Consider the following 22,099-nt stretch of genomic DNA (forward strand, 5'->3'; position numbering starts at 1 on the left):
ATAAGATGTTGGCCACCAGCCACAGTGGAAGAATCATTCTTCAGTTCTTAGCACAGAGGGCTTGTAGGTTCTCTCTGTACTTGAGTGGGGAAGGATTTCCCACACTTTCCCTTCTTGTGACCTGGGGCTTTCCCACAAAACAGAGACCAGTCTTATGTCTACTTGTTTTGTTCTCAGAAGGCTTTGGTGTGGTGGTGGGAGGGCCAAGTAATTAGAGAGGTTTGTATGGTTTGGGGCAGTTAAACATGTCATGCAGTGGGGCTCCCTCCAAAGTTAACAATTATCTTAACACAATATTTACCTCATGGGGAAGCAGCCATGCTGTCTGCCTCTGCCTTCAGTGAAATCTCCTGTGGAGCAGACTTCAAAACAGTGGAGACAAATGCTAGCTTTGTAGAGAGCTCTGCTGGAGCCAGGAAGTGCTGAGAATCAAGGTATCCCGTGGAACTCTCGAGATCTGAGGTGGTCAGATGTGTGTGCCTGACTGACAGCTCTGTAACACTGCAAACAGTCCTTCCAGTTGATTCAGGCATTGTGGCAGAGTCTTTGTCATTTCCTTCTGCTAACAAGAAGAGAGGCACCAGGAGGTAACTGTATTGATTATTTTTATTGACCACATTATCCAGGTAGTTATCAAACTTAGGTTTAACCACATACTAGCTAGTCCCTGCTGCGACACAGGGTGAACAGTGGCTCGTAATAGAGTTTGCTGCAAATAGTGTTGACTGACAGAGACATAGCCATGTGCATCTTAATATAGACTTAGAGCAGGGCTTTCCAGAAGGCTCAGTGAGTTTCCTCAGAACCTTGGGTCTATTTCAGGATGAAGGAAGTAACCCATATAATTGTCTCTCCTTTCTAATGCATCAAGATGTCTCATTTGGATAGAACGAGTAGAATTACAGGCTTTGGTGGTGATGGGTCCTCTGTAGGTCTACAAACTGTTGGCTTCTTCATGGTTCCAAGAGTAGTAGAGTTCCTCTCCAGGGAGGAAACAGTTATGGTGGACACGAGACAATGTGCCATGCAGACTTCCAGAAGAACTTGCAACCAGGGTGAGAAGATTTAGGAGCAACAGTAATTAGAGACTAAAGCAATCTAGCAGTGCTCAGGCACTTAGATGACTGTAAATAGGACAGATTCATGAGAAGTATGAAGAGTATCGACAGGAGAATATGCCTGTTAGAGAGAGGTAAAAATTGAATTACATCTTAAATATTTTTATTCTACATCTATATGTGCACGCACAAATTTGCCCAAAACCCCTAAATCCCTGTACGTACAAAAAGCAATGATAAACACAAATATGTATATGTATCTACCAAGCAAAGCAGTTTACTATAGACACACATGCACACATTCATGTGCTTATAAATGTCTCCCAACACACAGGCATCAAACACCAAGTGTTACAAAGAAAACTTAATTCTCAAAAACATATTGTGTTGCTGTCTAGTTTTATTATGGTGATCCTTAACTTTGGCAAACAGACAGACAGACCACTTGGGAGCTTCCAAAATGAGCAATGTGCAGAGACATAAACCCCAGTTTCGGAGGTGGCACCCAGGACCTATACTTTAGGGCAGTACAAGTGATCTCTGTGCACAGTGAGAGTGTGGACCATTGCTTTGGATAATTAAGAGTCATGCTCTGCTCTTCAAATTCCTTCTCTCTGGTTTGTGTCTTCGGCATAAGTCTATAGTGACTATTAAAGCCTACTACAAGTTTAGCTTTTACAGAAAAATCTGCTCACCCTGTTTCCACTTCTAGTGAGATGAATCCACCTGTATCCTGCCATGAAGTAAAGAAAGCAGTGCAGAGTCCTGGAACAAAATGACCTGCCTCAGACAACGACTGAACGATCTCTTCAGAACACATTCTCCCCTCCATCCTTCCCTCCCTCCCTTCTTCCTTTCAGAACAACCATTTCTACCAGCCCCACATCAAACCCGCCCTAGAGGACTGGAATCAGCTACCCCTCAGACTTGCAACATACTTAAGTTGGGGTTCCCCTAATGTGCTTCTTTCAAGGGTAAAATGTTGGCTATTTGAGGTTAAGAGGGTGAAGAAATTCACCGTACATGTCTGAAAAGCTAGCTGTGCTAAGCAAGACCACATGGTGGCAGATCCACGTATCTGAAGATGTGAAAGGAAAGGACCATACCGGGACTGAGTAAGGACTGAGGCCCTACCACAATGAGCCTTACTCACCTGTAGCATGCCCTGTTCTAGAGAGCTTCTAGAAGGTTCTTCCTGGTAATGACTGCATAAGGCTGAGATAGAGAAGGATCTAGACATAATATGAAAAGCAGCCATAAGAATGAATGTGTGTGAGAGATAAATATATAGGTAGATGATAGATGACAAATGATAGATAGATAGATACATAGGTAGATGATAGATAAATAGAAAGACAGATGATAGATTATAAATAGATGATCAAAAGATGGATAGATACATAAGTAGAAAGATAGATGATAGATAGATAGATAGATAGATAGATAGATAGATAGATAGATGATAGATGGATTACAGATAGACAGGTATGTGTGTAATTTTGAGAGTAGATGTAACATAAATGTCTTTATGAGGTCAGCATCTTAATGGTACATATAACTAGGATCAAGGACTAGAAAAGTCCCATGTAGACTACCAAGCCACTGATGAAAACCAAGGTTTACAGAAGAAGTGGAAACTAAAGCAAAGGAGTCATTTACACATGGGAAGGAGACCTCCCCATGTATTCCATGTGCTCACAGCCTTCCTCAAAGGCAGGGAGTGACCTACTAAGGGCAGAATAAACAAATGAGCATCTATCTCAGGGCTAGGACCTTCCTGGTTCTTTTCGGAAGGCCATCCTTCACCAGCCATCCCTGGTCTGCTGTGGCCTCAGCTCTCCTCCTCCCTTAAGAACAAAGCTTTCAGCACTCCATCCTCTGTCCTCCTCTCCTCAGCCATCTCTCCCTTCTTCTCTCTGCTCTCCAAGTGGATGACCTGGCCCACATTGCTGCTGCACATGGCAAGGCATCTGAGTTTGCTGCATCGGTGACACCCAATCCATCTGTGAAAACAGACACTGTCTTCTCCATGGCAGGTGTCTGTAGCTCAGTGTCCTTCACAGTTCTTCCGTGTCCCTGTTCTCTGCCCTGGCCCTCACTTTCTCATGCATTCCTGGGAATGATTATCTCCAGGCAACACCTTTGAAATGTCAGCACAGACCTCTTCCCACCTGGCATTGTCTAATCCCACCCAGGCACCCTGTCTGATGCCTCAGACGCATCTCAAGTGTTACTCGTGCAAAGGAAGCCAGGGAGCTCCAGTACAATCCTGCTACATGGTCACACACTCACATGAACACATGCGTTCTGATGCACACTTATGTGTACATAGGCACAGAGAAGCACACAGTCACATAGGCAGGTACACACTGAGAAACACAGATACACAGACACACATACCCACACAGATACACATGAACAGACAGACGCACATAGACAGAGACACAGACACACAGACAGATACAGACAGACACATAATGACACATACACACACACACTCACGCAGACAGACACACACAGACACACACACATAAAGACACACAAAACAGACAGACAGACACAGTCTCTCTCTCTCTCTCTCTCTCTCTCTCTCTCTCTCTCTCTCTCTCTCTCCCCCTACCTTCATTTGCTTTGTTTTTGCACATGCAATTCTATTTTTCCATGGCTCCGATGTAAATCCTAAGAGTGTGCCTTGGCCTCTCCTCCCAGTCACATTTCATACCTAATCCTTCAGGAAATCACGTTGGCTCTGCATTCAGTTCATTTCCAGAACTGACCTCACCAGCTCCATGTCAGCCTGAGCCCCTTCAGGTCACATAGAGATTGTTGCAGTGGACTTCTCCTGGCCCTAGTGTGAGAGAAGGCCATTCTTCTGGAACACAAGCCAGCATTCCCAACTGAGGAGGCCATTCTTAAAAACATCAGCAAACTCAGTTTAGCCCACCTGTAAGTCCACACTGATCTCGAGTCCTAAAGATGGCTTTCAACGCCTTGACCAGGCTGGTCCTTCGATGCTCTCATGGAGTCTGTCCCCTGTTACCTATGAGACTTCACCAGAACAGAAGCGACCCATCCCCCTGCCCCTCTGCAGTCTCTCCCAATACCACATTACAAGAAGATGCAATTCCTTTACCTTTTTATCTCGAGGCCACCCTGCCCTGCAGCTCACTCTCTCTGAGTCATTCTTCATCATTTGAAAGACCCATCGAAGTTCTCATCGCCAGGGTCAGCATTCCTGGACTTCTGGATTGGGTGTCAAGTCTCACAGCAGGAGATGATCGTTGTCTGAAGTTATGTGTCTGATTTGCAGAAAGCAGCAGGAACTCGGATAAGGAGGGAGGAGCACTCCAGGTATTTCCGTGTAGACCTCAGACCCTTTGCATACACAGGGAGACTCCCAAAGTTTCATTTCTTTGCTCATTTCTCTTTCCAGATAATCCGAAGAAAACAAACATGCATGAATTGTTGCCTGTTGATCATTCCAAGATTCTAGAACAGGACTTTGGGTAAAGTAGGAATTCTTTGTGGAAAGAAGGGAGGGAGAAAAACATGGAGCATGTGCTCTTTTGCACCCTGTGAATAGTTTCATAATTTACTAATTGTCTCCCACAATAGTAGTAGTAGTTTTTTTTTGTCTGTTTTTGATTTTGCATAATGCAGCCAGAAGAAGGTTAAATTTTTGTTCAGGTTGATGCCATATCTTGTGAGAAGTGTCAGTTCTAGAAATATCCTTTTGTGGAACAGGGAAGGAAGCAAGGACCTGCATTTGGTCTTTCAATTTTGCTTCATCAAGTTTTAAGCGGCTTCCATTCCTGTGCAGATTAACTACAAAGCACTTCTTGCAGTCTGGGGCTCTGCAGCCCTGGCACAGTTCTTCAGGGCTGTCCTTTTCCTCAGGGTTCTGACCTGCATCTCTACTGCCCATCCACAGGTTGCTATGAGCAGCCCTCCCACATGGGTGACAACCAAATGTGCCTGAGTCCACTGGCCCAGTGTCCCCAGGAGGCAATGTCATCCCCAACCGAGAAGCACTGACATTGGGACTGGGTGACTCTCCTTGTCACGAAAGGAGCAAAAGAGAGGCAGAACTTCCTTCCTGGGATGCAAATCCAGAAAGGCTGGCTTTAGTACAATCCAGTGCGCGCCCCCATTTTGGCAACATTAAAAGCAAAACAAAATGCCTGCTGGCATTGTACATTTTCAACATAGCTTATGCCTCAAGTGCACCAGATCCAGATGGACACCACTCTGCTACGGGAAACTCCACGGTTATGTGCCACCCCTCACTTCTTGACAGGGCTGGAAAGGGTCCTACTGCTTCCCAGTGATGTGCACAAGAGTTCCGAGTGGCGGTAAGCAGCTACCTTCTGTGGCTTTCCATGCACAGCGAGTGTCAAGTTCTGTTCCAGATCACAGTTGCCAACTCAGCGCTGCTCGCTGCTCCAGTGACGACGATGTGCTTGGTGGCATCAGTCGAGCGCCATACTTCACGAGAAGCTTTATTAAAGACATTTATTTTAAATAATAAGGTGGATGAGTTATTCCGAGCAACCGTGGTTTTGAAGTATTATAAGTGCGTACTAAAAATTTAATAGACCATAGCCAGAACTTTGATTGGTGGAAAATTTGTCATCAACGGAACAGAATTAGTAATTCCCAATGAACCTTCTGAGATAGCCTGCAGCCATCGGCAATTTGCAGAGGTTGAGAGAATTTTTTAAATTATTATTACTATTGTAAATAATTGATTATCGTTTATTATGAAATAATTACCTTTAAGCAATTACCACAGCTAACAAGTGATTGCTTAGACATTATTGCTTAATCACTACTCAACAACCACGTGCATATGGCCTACGACAGCCATTGTTCATTATTATTTTTTACGAGCACAGATGGCTTGGTACAATCAGTCAGGAAGACTGACGGGAAGTAATCTTTTTTAATGTAATCACCACATAAATATGTCAAATGTTTTTCTGTTTGTTTTGCTAACGGCATAACACGATTTTAATGAAGATGCCATGGCTGGCGGTTTTTCCGTCTAACTAGACAAAAGCAAAATACGTAGCCGAGCTATTTATAAAGATTTATTATAAGGTATTTATATCACAGACACTCATCCCATTGGCACGTCTGACCTTGGTTTAATCTCAGATGAAAAATGCATAAAAATTGTTTTGCCCCAGTGATGGTTCATGGTACGCTGATGTGGATGGTCCATTCGATATAGTATGCAGATGGGTTATGGATACGTGTGTCTAGTTCCAGAAAGGCTGATCAGAAGACAAGAGGACAGTGGGATGTTGGCTAGTGCAGGAGATAATCTGCTCACTAGAGTTGACCCTGTGAGTATATGAGGTTCTAGATCATGTTTATAATTATAGTTTTCGTAATACTGAAGTACGAGTTTATCATGAGTGTCTTGTGCCCAGTGCCTCCCTTTCCTGCACTCTGAAGCCCACCTCTCATCTCAAGGGCAAGAGTCTAAGCACTGTCCAGATGCATGAGAAAACAGGAGGACAGGAAATGACCCCGTGTAGGCACCAGAGCTAGGCTCAGGAGAATCAGATTTCTTGGGACAGCCTGGCTTTGGGAAATCTCCTGGAGCCACAGCTTGGGTTCTTATCTCTGCATGCAGTGTGGTCTTGCAGATGAACAGTTGTAGACACCATGCAGGTCGGGAGGGGGTTCATCTGGCTGAGTGAGTCTAAGCAGCCAGCCAGAGTCTGAAGACTGGGTCTGGTCAGGATGCTATTGCTCTTGGCCACAGATGGTTACAAGACGGTGACACATATGGTCACTTCCTATTGTAGCACCATCAGGGTAGTCATTTCCCTATAGGAGGCTCGGATCACAAGCAAGCTGCTCCTAACTTGGGAGGCAGGGCATGAACAGATGTTGAGAGTCTCCTTGGGGGAGGCTCAGCATCGATTGAGGGAGAACAGTAGCTCCAGGGAGCCCACTGCTCCAGCTCCACACCCAGCTGCTGGTGGATCCAATGCCTGATTTTCGGTGTGCATTGGGTCCCTGGAGGATGCTATAGAGGCTGCTTCCCGAGTGGTCATGTGCTTGTCATCTTGTCATACAAGGATTCTCCCTTCCCTCTGACGAGCAAAGATACACAACAGTTTCAGGAAATGAGAAGACTCAGTGGATAGGTCCTGGCAGTTAAGTTGTCTGACAAATCGCTACCTTTACCAAAATACTTCCAATTCTCTGGTACGAGTCAGCTAAAGCCAACAAATTATGTTCCTAAGAGGCTGGAACGATAACAATTTCACCAAGAGTTGTGTGTCTCTCACTTGAGTGAAGGATTGAAACCACCCTAGGGTCTAACTCGACCTACACCCATGTCACACGCACCTCTGGGCTCCCACAAGGTGACTCTCATTCCTGCTTGCATTGAGCCCCAAAGATTCATGCAGAAGGTTCCATCAAGTGAACACCTTTAAGCCTATAATTGACTTAAGTCTTTCTGATGTAAGAAATGTAAGACACGAGCAAGGAGGGAGGGGAGGGGGGAAGAAGAGAAGAGGGGGAGGAAGAGGAGAAGAAGAGGAAGAAGGAGGAGGAGGAGGAGGAGAAGGAAGAAGAAGAAGAAGAAGAAGAAGAAGAAGAAGAAGAAGAAGAAGAAGAAGAGAAGAAGAAGAAGAAGAAGAAAAGAAGAGGAAGAAGAAGAAGAAGAAGAAGAAGAAGAAAAGAAGAAGAAGAAGAAGAAGAAGAAGAAGAAGAAGAAAAGAAGAAGAGGAAGAAGAAGAAGAAGAAGAAGAAGAGGAAGAAGAAGAAGAAGAAGAAGAAGAAGAAGAAGAAGAAGAAGAAGAAAAGAAGAAGAAGAAGAAAAGAAGAAGAAGAAGAAGAAGAAGAAGAAGAAGAAGAGGAAGAAGAAGAAGAAGAAGAAGAAGAAGAAGAAGAAGAAGAAGAAGAAGAAGAAGAAGAAGAAGAAGAAGAAGAAGAAGAAGAAGAAGAAAAGACCTGTTGTGACCAACAAGCCTTTAGATTGCGCTACTAAGAATTCTCTGGTTTAGGGCTGGAAAGATAGCTCCATAGTTAAGAGCACTGGATGACCCTGTTCAATTCCCAGCACCCATATGACCACTCATCATGGTCTATAAATTCCAGTTACACATGATGTATAGACATACATGCAGACAAGACACCTATGCACATAAATAAAAAAAAGAAATAATTGTTCCGTTTCAGTAGCACTGTTCCATCACCTCCCAACAGAGTTCTGAGCTGTTGATTTCAACAATGAAAGAAGGTCTGTGACTGGACTCATTCGGAGAAAAGTTCTGGTATTTTAGACCCCCCTAGATTTCGTTACGCAGCGAGCACATCATCACACCATTTCTGTTCCAGTTTCCATGCTGCGCAACACAGCCTACTAAGTTGATAAACATTAGCGCGCGTGAAAATTTTTCCCTTAGACCTTGCAAGTTTCTGAGAAGCCATTGTCAACCCACAGGCATGCACATTGTGGCTCTTTGCCCTTGTCACCTGCATCTGCAGCTGATGAGCATGGAATTGCAGGTTTGCTATAGGTGACTGTAGGGTTCAAGACCACACTGGTCCCAAAGGACCCCAACAAGAGAATACTTCTATTCCTGGCAACAAAATCAACTGTTATTTCCAGTGTTCAAGACAAGAATTCAATAACCCAGTAACCCTGGTGAGTTGAAATAAGGAAGGATGTCTCCAAATGCCCATCTGGACATTCACTGCAAGAGATGCTGAACTAACAGCTCACCAGCTAACACAGTCTGTCTGTCTGTCTGTCTCTCCCTCCCTTTCTCTTTTCCTCCCTCCCTCCCTTGCTCTCTCTCCCTCCCCCTCCATTGCTCTCCCCCTTTCTTTCTCTCTCTCCCCCTCCCTTTCCTCCCTCCCATTCCCCCCGCTCTCTCCCTCCTTCCCTCCCTCCTTTCCTCCCTTCCTTGCTCTATCATACCTCCTCCCTCCCTCTCTCCCTCCCTTTCCTCCCTCCTATTCTCTCTCTCCCTCCCTCCCTTGCTCACTCTCTCCCTCTTCCTCCCTTCCTTCCTCTCCCCCTCTCTCCCTCCCTCCTTTCCTCCCTCCCTTGCTCTATCATTCCTCTTCCCTCCCTCTCTCTGTCCCTCCCTTTCCTCCCTCCCATTCTCTCTCTCTCTCTCTCTCTCTCTCTCTCTCTCTCTCTCTCTCTCTCTCTCTCCCCCTCCCTCTCTTTCTCCCTCCCCCCTCCCTCTCCCTCCCTCCTTTCCTCTCCTTTTCTATTTCAGGATCAACTTACTAATCAAATAGTTTAATGCAGAATCTGAGAAAAATTTCAGCAGATCTGATAATAATTTAGAATTTTAGGATGATGGTTTGGATTGGGCATATGTTTGAACAGTGAGTTTGATTTAACCAATGTGATTTTTTTTTCCAAAGGCAAACAACCCATTTCTAAAATGCTTAACTGAAACTGATGGCGTCAATCAATATCCAAGCCGTAGCACGTGAGGCTATTTAATCTGAATAAAGGACAAGCAAATGCAACTTGAAGCTTGAACTCTGGTCACAGAAGTCAGAGCTCACGTTCTCAGGGGTCAGCTTAGCTGCTTGCAGCTGCGTGCTGCCGTGCAGGCGGGGTTGTTTCCATCACCTCAGACGCACATTGGATGGTTCACAGCAGCCATGCTCTACACTTTCTTAGACTCGAAGGGTCTGGATGGGTTTAAGAACTTGATAATTTTAAGTGACAAATGAGAGAAACTGTTGGTTGGAGAAGAATGGAGACCTTCTTTGTTTGGGGATGTACAATTAGAGCCGGAATTCTAAAGCACAGAATAGCCTGGAGCACCATCAGGCCCTGCCTTTATTAATTATTACTGAAGGTAAAATGATTAATAGTCCTGGTTGTTCCTTTGTGCCTGGCACTCTGCTGTTTTCGTAAACGGTCCCTGTGAAACATCGCACAGCACATCAGCTGCATAGATTATATGTCACTAGATCTGAGGACTACGGGGAAACTGAGCCACAGCAAAGCAAGTTTCCCTCAGCGTACAGTGTCAGCTGACAGTGCTGGTAGATCACGTGGTCCTGAACGTGGAGGACCACCCCTTGCCCACTTTCCTCAAGGCCACACCCTCTCCAACAAGGCCACACCCACTCCGACAAGGCCACACCCATTCCGGGAAACCCTCACCTCTTAATAGTATTACACCTTGGGCGGAGCATAGTCAAACCATCACAGCACCTGACAGAGTGGAAACCTGGAGTCCAGCTCCATCTGTCCCCTCCCCAAACATGTGCTTGCTCTCCACGGTGCTCTGCCCTCACTTTTTCTCAATAATTACCACATAAATTTCTCTAAAGCAGAGGCGGCAAAACGTTCTTGTAAAGGGCCAGATATGGTTCAGTAGCCAGCAAGCGGGTCCCTGGATACCCACTCTGTCCAACTTCATCATCCTTGGGGACAGCAGCTGTGGACAGCAGGGGAGTGATCGCAGAGCTGCGCGTTATTTGTGCAGTCTGCAGGTCTGGATTTGATCTTCCGAGACATTTACTGATTCCTCGTTAACTGCCGGTAAAAGATAACCTACTATTTGTTTAATATTAAGCTGACCCCATTCTTAGAAAATCCACAACCTTTGTCTACGGCAGTGTCAACTTGAAGTTCTTTTGGTTTGGACAAAAGATCAGTGTTCGTTGTTAGCATCTGTTACTCAGATCAGTACACCAGGACTTTTCACTCTCTTCAGCACAACCCAGACCCATCCTGTCAGTCGTGAATACCCCAGAGGCCACCCTGGAAAGTCATAGCTACTAATAAGGGTAATCACCCTTACTGAGCTCTGATTCATGTCCTGGATGCAAACACACAAACAAAATTTCTGCCCACGCCAGAGCTCTGTCACCCGCTCAATAATTAGGATGTATGTTTCCAGGGAGAGGAATAAATGACAGGCAGTTTTCAGAGACAGATGAAACCTAAGGGTGCTTTTAATGCTAATTGGAAAATGGACGCAAATCAGAAAATCTGTGCTGGGTACACAGCCGTATTGTGATCCCTACTTTTAAAATTATCTTTTCTATCCCCCTTTGTCAGGCACGACACACTGCTGTCGACCTGCTTTCACTTGTTGGACTCGAATGAGATCTGTCCGCCACAGTGGTGACTGTATACTGCCTGCAGGTGGGCACTGAAAGCCCCAGGAGTCAGCCTTCCTGGATGCTGGACACAGTAACCAGGTTGACCCCTACCCTGCAGCAGCCTATCCCATGCTTTCTTGTCTGTTACCTTACATCTCCCCGGCCCAGGCAGGAAGTGGGTGAGAGGGAAAACCAATGGTTTCCCTCTAGTGTGAAAGCTTGCCTCAGGGTCTGGTGAAGAGAGCTGTAGGATCTTCGTCAATGGTGGCAACAGTCTAGTACTTGCTGGAACTCTACACCACCAACTACAGTCTTGAACAAATGCCTGCCACAAGGCCTCCGGCCACCCGGTTTGCAGAGTTGCTATGAATTCCCAGTTTGTCACTGCCTGTGATGGCTCCTTCTACCTCCGGGGAAAGGGCCAACCTTCACTCATAAGCCAACTTGTGACCTCAGTTTTAGATCTTCAGGGGCTTTCCTGTCCACCAGAAAGAAAACGGTGCAAAGTGTAATGAGGTCATTATCAACAGCCATGTGGGAGACCAAGTGGAGAGGGCACATCAGCCAGAAAGCACAGAAGAGAACTGGGGCCTCGTGTATAGATTTTTGTGCTCAGGAACAGGCCTCTCAGACACACGGCCATATTGCCAGTGGTAGGTTCCAGTATCCTCAAGTTATATACCAAGGTGCATCAGATAGAACACGTTCAGGGGGGTAGAAGTGGCTCAGTGATTCAAAGCACTGCCTACTCCTGCAGAAGACCTGGGTTTGGTTCCCAGCACCAACATGGCAGTTTACAAACACCCATAACTCTTGTTCCGGGGGATACGAGGCCTCTTTTGGCCTCCCTGGGCACTGCTCACACATGGTGGACAGACATGCATGCAGGTAAAATACCCAAACACATAAAATAAAATAAATCGATGTTAAAAATAAAATTTAAAACACATTTAATCCCTCTTTCACGTATGTACTTGTCTAGATACTTACACCACTATTCTAACCAAAACCCTAGTAGAAATGACTGAGGGAAGGAGCAGTTTGCCTCGGCTGGCGGTCAGACCAGAGTGCGTATTCCGCTGTAGTAAGGAAGGCATGAGGGCCAGAACTGCCTGGCGGGGCCTGAGACACAACGTATTCCCACTCTGGTGGATCAGAAAGCCACAAACTTAGAATGGGTGAAGACTTGGCTCCGAAACGTCAAAGGTCCATCTTCAGGGACGCAAGGATACTAAAACTGAATAATAATTTGAATTTTCTAGCCCAATCTCTGGTCTCCCTCAGCAGGTACTGTGTTCCAGAACCTTCAGAGCCAAAGACAGTTTGGGAGAGGCGCTTCCAAGACTGGTTTCCTGCAGAGTCTTCCACATAGGAGGAAAAACAACCATTCGGTTCCCCTGCTGGTGTGTATGCTAAGCAAGAACAAGGTGTGGCTCTCTAAGCCCTTAGCACTGTGGTAATTATACGATGAGACTCACTATGGCAGGGTCAAATGGATTGGAATTAATATAAATAACCATTTTCCAGGAAAGAAAAATTAAATCATTTGGAAGAGTTTGGTAAAAGCAAGCAAAATTAAAAAAAAAAAAAGTGCTTTTCCAGATTGGTGTAGATAAGACCAATGCGAATGAGAAAGAAAATGCTCTAGAAGGAAGAAGCAAGTTGTCTCTCAGTAGTTGACAAGTCCTTAGTCTAGCTTGTGATTCTAGAAACAGAAAACAATAGGCAATCTTTAGTTAAAAAAAGAAACCCCCTGCCAGGTCCAGTTCGTGCAGCCAGCAGCAGAATCCTCTCCGTGAATGCACACAGAGGTGTCAGGACAGTGGAAGTGTCTAGGTGTGTGTGAACCACTTAGAGAATTGCTGCGTCACTTTCTCATTTACATAGTTAACTTGGGACCTGCCGCACACATAGAGGCCATGTACAGTCTCCAGCAGGGATAACATGAAATTAGAGGGAAAAGGGGTGGATCACAAGCTCGGCCACATGTTCACTTTAGAGGAGGCCACTCCTCCCTCCAGGGTTTCGGTCAACTCAATGTCAACATTTGTCTTGCTTTCTTTACTCTAACTTCCCCTGTATTTTAATAGATTTTCTTTCCCTCCCTTCCCACTCACTTTTCCTTCCCTTCCTCCCTCCGCTTCCCTCTTTACCTCTCCCTGTATTTTCATAGATTTCCCCCCCTCTCCCCCTCCCTCCTCCTCGCCCTTCCCTCCCTCCTTCCATTCCTCCCTCCCTCCCTCCTCCATTTTTTTCTCCTTTCCTCCTATGTGTGTGAGTGCAGAGGCTAGAGGTCAGTGTCAGATGCCTTCCCCATTCTCTCTCTCTCTCTCTCTCTCTCTCTCTCTCTCTCTCTCTCTCCTCCCCTTTCTTCATCTTTCATTTTCTCTTTTCTTTTCTCGAATGTGTCTGACTGTGTAGTCTAGTGGTCAGTGACCGGTGACAGGTGTCTTTCTCAAACACCCTTCACCATGCTTTTGGGACTTAGTTTCACGTTGAATCCAGAGCTCGCAGACTAGGCTAGGTTCTGGTTGACAAGTCCCAGGCTCTGGCTGTTGAAACACCCTCTTGGAGGCTGCATGCTTGCCCATGTGCATCTCCACACTGCCACTCTTTGACTGTACAGACGGTGTTCATCTTGTATTTCTCCATGAGCATACAAAACACTCAACCCAGCATGCCCTGCCTCTTTATCTCTGCAGGTCGTTGTTTGGCTTAAGGATCGGGAGCATGATAGGACCTTCTTGGAGGATGGGGCTCCCTCCTTTCTTCCTCTCTGCTGGACTCGTAGCTCAGTCTTTCCACTGCGGAGCAACAAACCTCTGTGAAAGATGGAGGAGAGAGCCAGAAAGATCTGCAGACCCCTGCCCCAGTCTCGTCCTCTCTGTTGACTTTTCAATCCTCCCTCCCTTCCTCCTGCCCTCTGTCCCTCCCTTCCTCTTCCTTCTTCCCTTCCTCCAACCCTCCTTTCCTCCCTTCTTCATTCTCTCCTTCCTTCCCCAAGTGTTTGCTTAGTGTTTACTATCTGGTAAACACAGAGCAAGAGTGTTTATGGTATTACAGCCTGATGGAGGAGACAGTGAAGGAGTGGGTGATCTCTATTACAGCCTGATGGAGGAGACAGTGAAGGAGTGGGTGATCTCTGTTACAGCCTGATGGAGGAGACAGTGAAGGAGTGGGTGATCTCTATTACAGCCTGATGGAGGAGACAGTGAAGGAGTGGGTGATCTCTATTACAGCCTGATGGAGGAGACAGTGAAGGAGTGGGTGATCTCTATTACAGCCTGATGGAGGAGACAGTGAAGGAGTGGGTGATCTCTGTTACAGCCTGATGGAGCAGACAGTGAAGGAGTGGGTGATCTCTGTTACAGCCTGATGGAAGAGACAGTGAAGGAGTGGGTGATCTCTATTACAGCCTGATGGAGGAGACAGTGAAGGAGTGGGTGATCTCTGTTACAGCCTGATGGAGGAGACAGTGAAGGAGTGGGTGATCTCTGTTACAGCCTGATGGAGGAGACAGTGAAGGAGTGGGTGATCTCTGTTACAGCCTGATGGAAGAGACAGTGAAGGAGTGGGTGATCTCTATTACAGCCTGATGGAGGAGACAGTGAAGGAGTGGGTGATCTCTGTTACAGCCTGATGGAGGAGACAGTGAAGGAGTGGGTGATCTCTGTTACAGCCTGATGGAGGAGACAGTGAAGGAGTGGGTGATCTCTGTTACAGCCTGATGGAGGAGACAGTGAAGGAGTGGGTGATCTCTGTTACAGCCTGATGGAGGAGACAGTGAAGGAGTGGGTGATCTCTGTTACAGCCTGATGGAGGAGACAGTGAAGGAGTGGGTGATCTCTATTACAGCCTGATGGAGGAGACAGTGAAGGAGTGGGTGATCTCTGTTACAGCCTGATGGAGGAGACAGTGAAGGAGTGGGTGATCTCTGTTACAGCCTGATGGAGGAGACAGTGAAGGAGTGGGTGATCTCTATTACAGCCTGATGGAGGAGACAGTGAAGGAGTGGGTGATCTCTGTTACAGCCTGATGGAGGAGACAGTGAAGGAGTGGGTGATCTCTGTTACAGCCTGATGGAGGAGACAGTGAAGGAGTGGGTGATCTCTATTACAGCCTGATGGAAGAGACAGTGAAGGAGTGGGTGATCTCTGTTACAGCCTGATGGAGGAGACAGTGAAGGAGTGGGTGATCTCTGTTACAGCCTGATGGAGGAGACAGTGAAGGAGTGGGTGATCTCTGTTACAGCCTGATGGAAGAGACAGTGAAGGAGTGGGTGATCTCTGTTACAGCCTGATGGAGGAGACAGTGAAGGAGTGGGTGATCTCTGTTACAGCCTGATGGAAGAGACAGTGAAGGAGTGGGTGATCTCTATTACAGCCTGATGGAGGAGACAGTGAAGGAGTGGGTGATCTCTATTACAGCCTGATGGAGGAGACAGTGAAGGAGTGGGTGATCTCTGTTACAGCCTGATGGAAGAGACAGTGAAGGAGTGGGTGATCTCTATTACAGCCTGATGGAGGAGACAGTGAAGGAGTGGGTGATCTCTGTTACAGCCTGATGGAGGAGACAGTGAAGGAGTGGGTGATCTCTGTTACAGCCTGATGGAGGAGACAGTGAAGGAGTGGGTGATCTCTGTTACAGCCTGATGGAGGAGACAGTGAAGGAGCGGGTGATCTCTGTTACAGCCTGATGGAGGAGACAGTGAAGGAGTGGGTGATTTCTATGCAGCGGAGCACTGGCTGCCTGCAGGGCAGTGCTGCACTCTGGAGTGGAGCCCAGGCCTGGCCACAGCTCTTCCTTCCCCTTTGCTGGGCATCTCACGTTCCTCCTCTGCTGACACTGGCCTTTCACAATGGCTCATTGATTGGGTTTGCCAGCGTTTCTCTGATATCCTGCTGCTTCAAACAGAAACACTCCTATCTTTTATCCATTACAGAGGGAAGTACTGTGTAGTGTGTGTGTGTGTGTGTGTGTGTGTGTGTGTGTGTGTGTGTGTGTGTGTGTATCTTTTATTTGATCTTCTAAAGCATTCTGTTCTGTGCTGATGTTGGTAGCAGGATATTAGAAAATTCTCTGGCAACAGAACAAATTATCTTTCCAACAAGAGTAAATAAATAATTGTACAAAGGTTGATGGGAATAGCCTGAGGTCCTGGACTGACTGCTCCTACACCAGGAGACCACAGTCACTGTGCAGCCAGGCAGGATGAGTCAGGAGGGAGAAAGTCTTTCAGCTCTAAAGACTTTGAGAAAAAGATTTATCCTATGGGACTCAGTGACCCCTGAAGGGCTCTCACTGGTCTCTATTGGAAGTTAGGCAGACATAGACAGAACCTAAGAGAACACACTATGTGGAGTCCTGCTTGGCCATGCGGAAGGGATGGTGTGACATGATTTCCTGCCCCTGCAACAGAGACACCAGGGCATAGGCTTCCACAAATGTTGACAGTTGCTAGGTATAAGGCTTGTTTGTATATTTTACATCATGTTCCTTCTATGGGGGATGTCTTTCTGTTAAGATTAAGAACTCCATAAGCAGAGAAAGCATGAGTCTGGGAAGCAAGGTTATGTCTATATCCTTAGCAGAGATGGTAAACACTGATCTCCAAGTCAGCCTAAGGGCTGTTGGAAAGAACTCTGAAAACAGAGCTCAAGAACATATATTTTCTCACCTCTGCAAAATAAAGGATACAATATGAATTGTATGAAGGGCATCATGGGCCTAAATTAACAGAGGCAACTGAACTGTGAGCCTGCTTGTCAGAAAGACACAACGGTGGTCAGACTCCTTTAGGGTCAACCTGAGACAGAGACTTTAGGTCCAGGTAAGTAGGAAGTAGATAGGTAGGTAGGAATGGGATCTCACCTAGCTAAGTTTATTTCTTGTGTTTAGAAAGACAGGCCGATCTCTGCCGTCATTTGCAATGTTAAAAATTTGCTTGCTGACTTTTTCTAAGAATCAGGGGGCTAGGGTCATGGAATGCTGCTTCGTGAAGAAAATCAAAAGGTGAACTGGAGTAAATGACTGAATCGCTATGTAAATAAAAGACTGAACCTTGGTCTGAGAGAGCAGAGCTGCCTGGATGAGCTGTCCAGAGACCCCCCCCAGAGAAAAGCTGTTTCCAACTGAACACAGGCAGTCAGCTTGTACCCACAATTGACTTTGAGTGTTTTTGTTTGTTTTGTTTATGTTTTTGTTTTTTGTTTTGTTTTGTTTTGTTTTGCCATTCTCAAACACCAGTTTTTTGTGAAACCCCTTCTCCAAGCTGAGACTGGCCCTCAGCAACACTATATATCACATCCTACTAGGCTTACTTTTATAAATTAAATTTATGCTTAGCTGATACATAAAAACATGAAAGTGGTCAAGTATTATAGGACACAGTACAATATTTAAGTGTACATTGTGCAAGGTTTAAGTCATGGTAAGCATGGTTATGTACACTGTTTTCCCTCTCTAAATAATAATGATGATGATAATGATGATGATGATAATAATAATAATAATCAACATCTCAGAAAACATGAAATACAGAAACCAATCCAGAATAGATTCTACCAAACCAGAACAGTATCCACCAATTCAGAATAAATTCTGTCAATCCAGAGTAGCTTCCACCAATCCAGAATATCTTCCACACATTGTCTGAAATATCTACAAAGAATCACTCACATCCTTGCACACACAACCTTGCCTTATTAAGATGGTACCAATAGATGTGGACACAGCAGTGTCAACAAGGACCAAGCTCTGTGACCTCTAATCACACAAGGACAGTAGCTGCCGCTAGCACAAGTGCATTTCCCCTATTTTGTGATAATCTACTGCAAATGATGATCTGAGATGAGTATTTAAAAACCATGCTCATTAGCAATGTGAACTCTGTCCATTTCAAGAACATGGTGTTGTATGTTCTGGCCTCCTCCTCTGTTCTCCTCTGTTCTCCTCTTCCACATCTTTCTTTCTCCTCCCTCTTCCTTTTTCACAGTGATGTTACTTACTGCATGTGTAGACAGCAAGAGGACCAGATGTTAAAGAATCTGGTAGGTAACCAGGACAACACCAACACCATTAATGGCTGCCTGGGGTCACGAAACTGACCCCAGCTTGTCTGTATCAATGCTAGTGGTCAATGTAAAATGACAGGAAGGCACACAAAAACAGACTAAGGTTTTAAAAATTAAAGTAGATCATGTTATTATAGTAACAATAGCATGACCAATGTTAACATTTGTATCATGTAAGTTATAAAGAAGGAAAAAAGTCACCGGTAGTCTCTCAGAGACAGCTACAGCCAATATATTGGTATTTTCTTTTGGGATTGTGTGTGTGTGTGTGTGTGTGTGTGTGTGTGTGTGTGTGTGTGTGTGTGTGTTTGTTTGCATGACTGTATGTATAATAAAGAAAAGGAAGGCGCCCTACTTCATGACAGGTTTTCAGTGCCAGTAAGGCAGTACTGCTTGATAAATGTTCCAATGTTTTACCAGTTTTACCAGATGCTTGGTAGTACTTGTACCAAGTAGAGGTCACCAACGCCACCTTTAGTGACCAGTTTGGTTTTCTTTAAAAACGTTGCAATGTGAAGTTGCACTCTTAGAAGCAGTGGGTAGGGTGGGGGTGAAAGATTTTTGGCTAAACAAGAAAAAAAAAATGAAGAGAATATAAGCTTGTGACTAATGACAACACCCATGCATTAAATATTCCAGAGTCCCTTTAAATATTCTTTAAACACTTAGTGTTGAGTGTTCTTAACACCACACACACACACTCACACACACACACACACACTCTCTCACACACTCTTACATACACACACACTCACACACACACACTCTCTCACACACACACTCTTACTCACATACACACACAGCACTCACACACACACAATACACTTAAACACACTCAAACACTTACATACTCTGACATGCAGGGGTCAGAGGACGTAGTCCTACTATGTGATGCTGCTCATTTCATCTCAAGGAATTTCTCACACACTCTTTTATTTGGCTGGTATGATTTGTCTGTAACACATCGACAAAATCATCTAAGATCCACACAATCAACGCTTTTCAGATGAAGGTCAAAACTAAAGGGGCAAAAGTGTTTTTGTTTGCTTGATTTTATAATTTATATTTTTAAACTCTTGGGAAATAATTTTAAATCTCATGTTGAATTTTGTGATTTTTAAATTTTATATATACTTAAAATTACCAAATTTACATGTATATAAATTTATACAGATATATTTAAAAATCACAAAATTTAATATCTGGAATCATATATGAAAGTCTTGAAGCAAATACAAACAAGAAGATTTCTTGCAGAGAAATCAGGGACAGAATCCCTGGGGGAGAGGAACCCACTCTGCTCAATTTTTCTTTCATAGATTCCATACCAAGCTTGCCTACAAGGTGTGTTTGGAAGGCATGGTGCTAGGAACTAGGGCAAAGTTAGGAAGAGGAATCTATCCTCAGAATCACATACCGGGAGTGTGGCAACCGTGATGACTGCTGTTACCTCCATGTTCTGTGCTCCAGATCAGCATGTCCTTGGAGAACTCAGTGCCAAGCTGACATTCATGCTGTCTCTTCATGATTCTGTGCACATAATTCCTCTAGGAGATGACTGGCATGGCAAGCCCCACCTAAAGCACAAAACCCGGCTAACTCTAAGGTTAGTCTTTGAGTGATGATGTCAAGCCATGAATTATGTGGCCAGATGCTAAGAGGTGGTATTTGGCCATGTCTGGAGCCTACGGTGGAAGGCTCCTTTGTGAGCGATGGCTGAGAGTCTCTCAGCAGCTCTGACTTCAGCAGGATGTAAAAGGAAGAGCAATCATGACTGGCTTCCATGAAAGAACCAATGTGTAAATAAATGAGAAAGTAAAGTAAAATATTCCAGAGAAGAAGAGGATGAAAGGAAGAGAAGGAAGAAGAGGAAGAGAGGAGTAGGAAAGAGAGGAGGAGATTAGGAGATTAATAGGAAGATCAAAGAAGAAGGAATTGTTCACTAGCAAGTTGTGCCTGGGGTATTTTGGTTGCTGCTACAGATGTCGCATCCATGTTTGCTGTTTGGTGTCACTATTTGTCTTAGTTAGGGTTTTACCTCTGTGAACAGACACCATGACCAAGGCAACTCTTATAAGGACAGCATTTAATTGGATCTGGCTTACAGGTTCAGAGGTTCAGTCCATTATCATCAAGGCAGGAGCATGGCAGCGTCCAGGCAGGCATGGTGGAGGAGGAGCTGAGAGTTCTACATCTTCATCTGGAGGCTGCTAGTGGAGGACTGGCTTCCAAGCAGTTAGGATGAGGGTCTTAAAGCCCATGCCCACAGTGGTCATATCTCCAAATAGTGCCATTCCCTTGGCCAAGCATATTCAAACCATGACACTATTCAACACATATTCTTGGAATTAGATTCCATGAGTTCACTAACTGCTTCAGATACAGATTTCCAAATATGATGCCCCATGCAGCTTCCTTCTGCAATGAGATGAATAACTTTTTCTGTCAACTTAGCTTAGCTACTCTGTGTAGATAATGGTCTAGCACCATTATGCTCATTTCTGGGAGGGTATCTCTAAATTTGAGTTAATTTAAAATTGAGTCTAGGAAACTGAACTAAAACAAGTATCCTTCACCTAGATGGGCTTTATCCAGTTCCTTGAAGACCTTAGCAGAGAGAAGACTGACTTCCCTCAGGAAGGGATTCCATAGCAGTTCTTTAACTCATGGTTACATCAACAAACCTCACTTTCTACCTACCTGGAAAATTCTAGACTTGCTTAGGATTCACTAGAACAATTACTTGACAATCCCTCAAAGCATGTGTTCTCTCTCTCTCTCTCTCTCTCTCTCTCTCTCTCTCTCTCTCTGTGCCTTTTCCCTTCCCCTCCCCCTCTGCCCCCTTACCCTTGGCCCCCTCTGACACACACACACTCACACACAGACACACACATACACACACACCACACACATACACACACACCACACACATACACATACACACTCACACACAGACACACACAGTCACACACAGAGACACATACACTCAGACACACAGACATGTATACACACACACCACACACATACACACACTGACACACAGACACACACTCACACACACAGACACACTCACAGAGACACACACATACACACACACACACACACACACACACACACACACACACAGCATTCTGCTATTTATTGCCATTTCTTATTTTTCTGTTGGAAGATTCGAGATAGACAGCCAGGTTGTGGAGGGTGAATCAGACTTGTATAGGAAAACAGAAGCCCAGTTAAGCTAGAGTGACAGAAACGTAGAAACATTTTATGCCCCATGCACTGTGCAGGACAATCTTATGCTGGAATTAACAATTAAACAGCTGCCCTTCATTATCATCAGAACTCAGATCCCAATGAGCCAGGGGGTGGGCAGGCTGGCTTCCTCTCCCACACACTTTCTACGGGACCCTTATAAGCTCCCTTCCTCCATTCAGTCTCTAGACTCTGGGTTTCTACACGGCTTGGTGAAATACCTCCCTCCTTGTTTCCCCCAAGCCCCACTCCTCCCTTTATTGTTCCATATAGAGGGTGGCTCAGAAGCTCTGCACCGGGTCTTCTGCATGCCATGTCCACTGTAAGATAAAAGTCTGCTGCCAACGAGGAGCTGTCCTGGCAACCCTGGAGTTGAGAAGCACCCCCATCCCGTGAACCATTTGTGACACCCCTTACCTTGCTTCTTGTCATCTGTAGCATCTGTCTGCTCCCCTCAGCTCCAGTTGACTGGGAGCTCCCTTAACAAGATCCGTAAGCTCTGCTACAGGCCATCCCTCCCCTTCCCCGGTACTCAGCAGACATCCATGGAATGACTAAGTCATGCTGTTCTGCAGTAGTTGGCTGTGGCGAACCACACAATAGTTT

At 45.3% G+C, this 22,099-nt stretch overlaps 1 long non-coding RNA gene across 1 annotated transcript; it reads right to left on the bottom strand.

The window, feature by feature from the left end:
• Window positions 1-301: 301 nt before the first annotated feature.
• LOC148000657 (uncharacterized) lies at window positions 302-22,080 on the bottom strand. The gene is made up of 4 exons (XR_015640119.1): window positions 21,911-22,080; window positions 2,212-2,290; window positions 1,754-1,823; window positions 302-1,179 (listed from the first exon to the last, which is right to left on the bottom strand). It is a non-coding gene; the product is annotated as an uncharacterized LOC148000657 (long non-coding RNA).
• Window positions 22,081-22,099: the final 19 nt, after the last annotated feature.

The sequence above is a fragment of the Rattus norvegicus genome, chromosome 16 (assembly GCF_021556685.1).
Source record: "Rattus norvegicus strain SHRSP/BbbUtx chromosome 16, alternate assembly SHRSP_T2T, whole genome shotgun sequence".
Taxonomy (NCBI): Eukaryota; Metazoa; Chordata; class Mammalia; order Rodentia; family Muridae; genus Rattus; species Rattus norvegicus.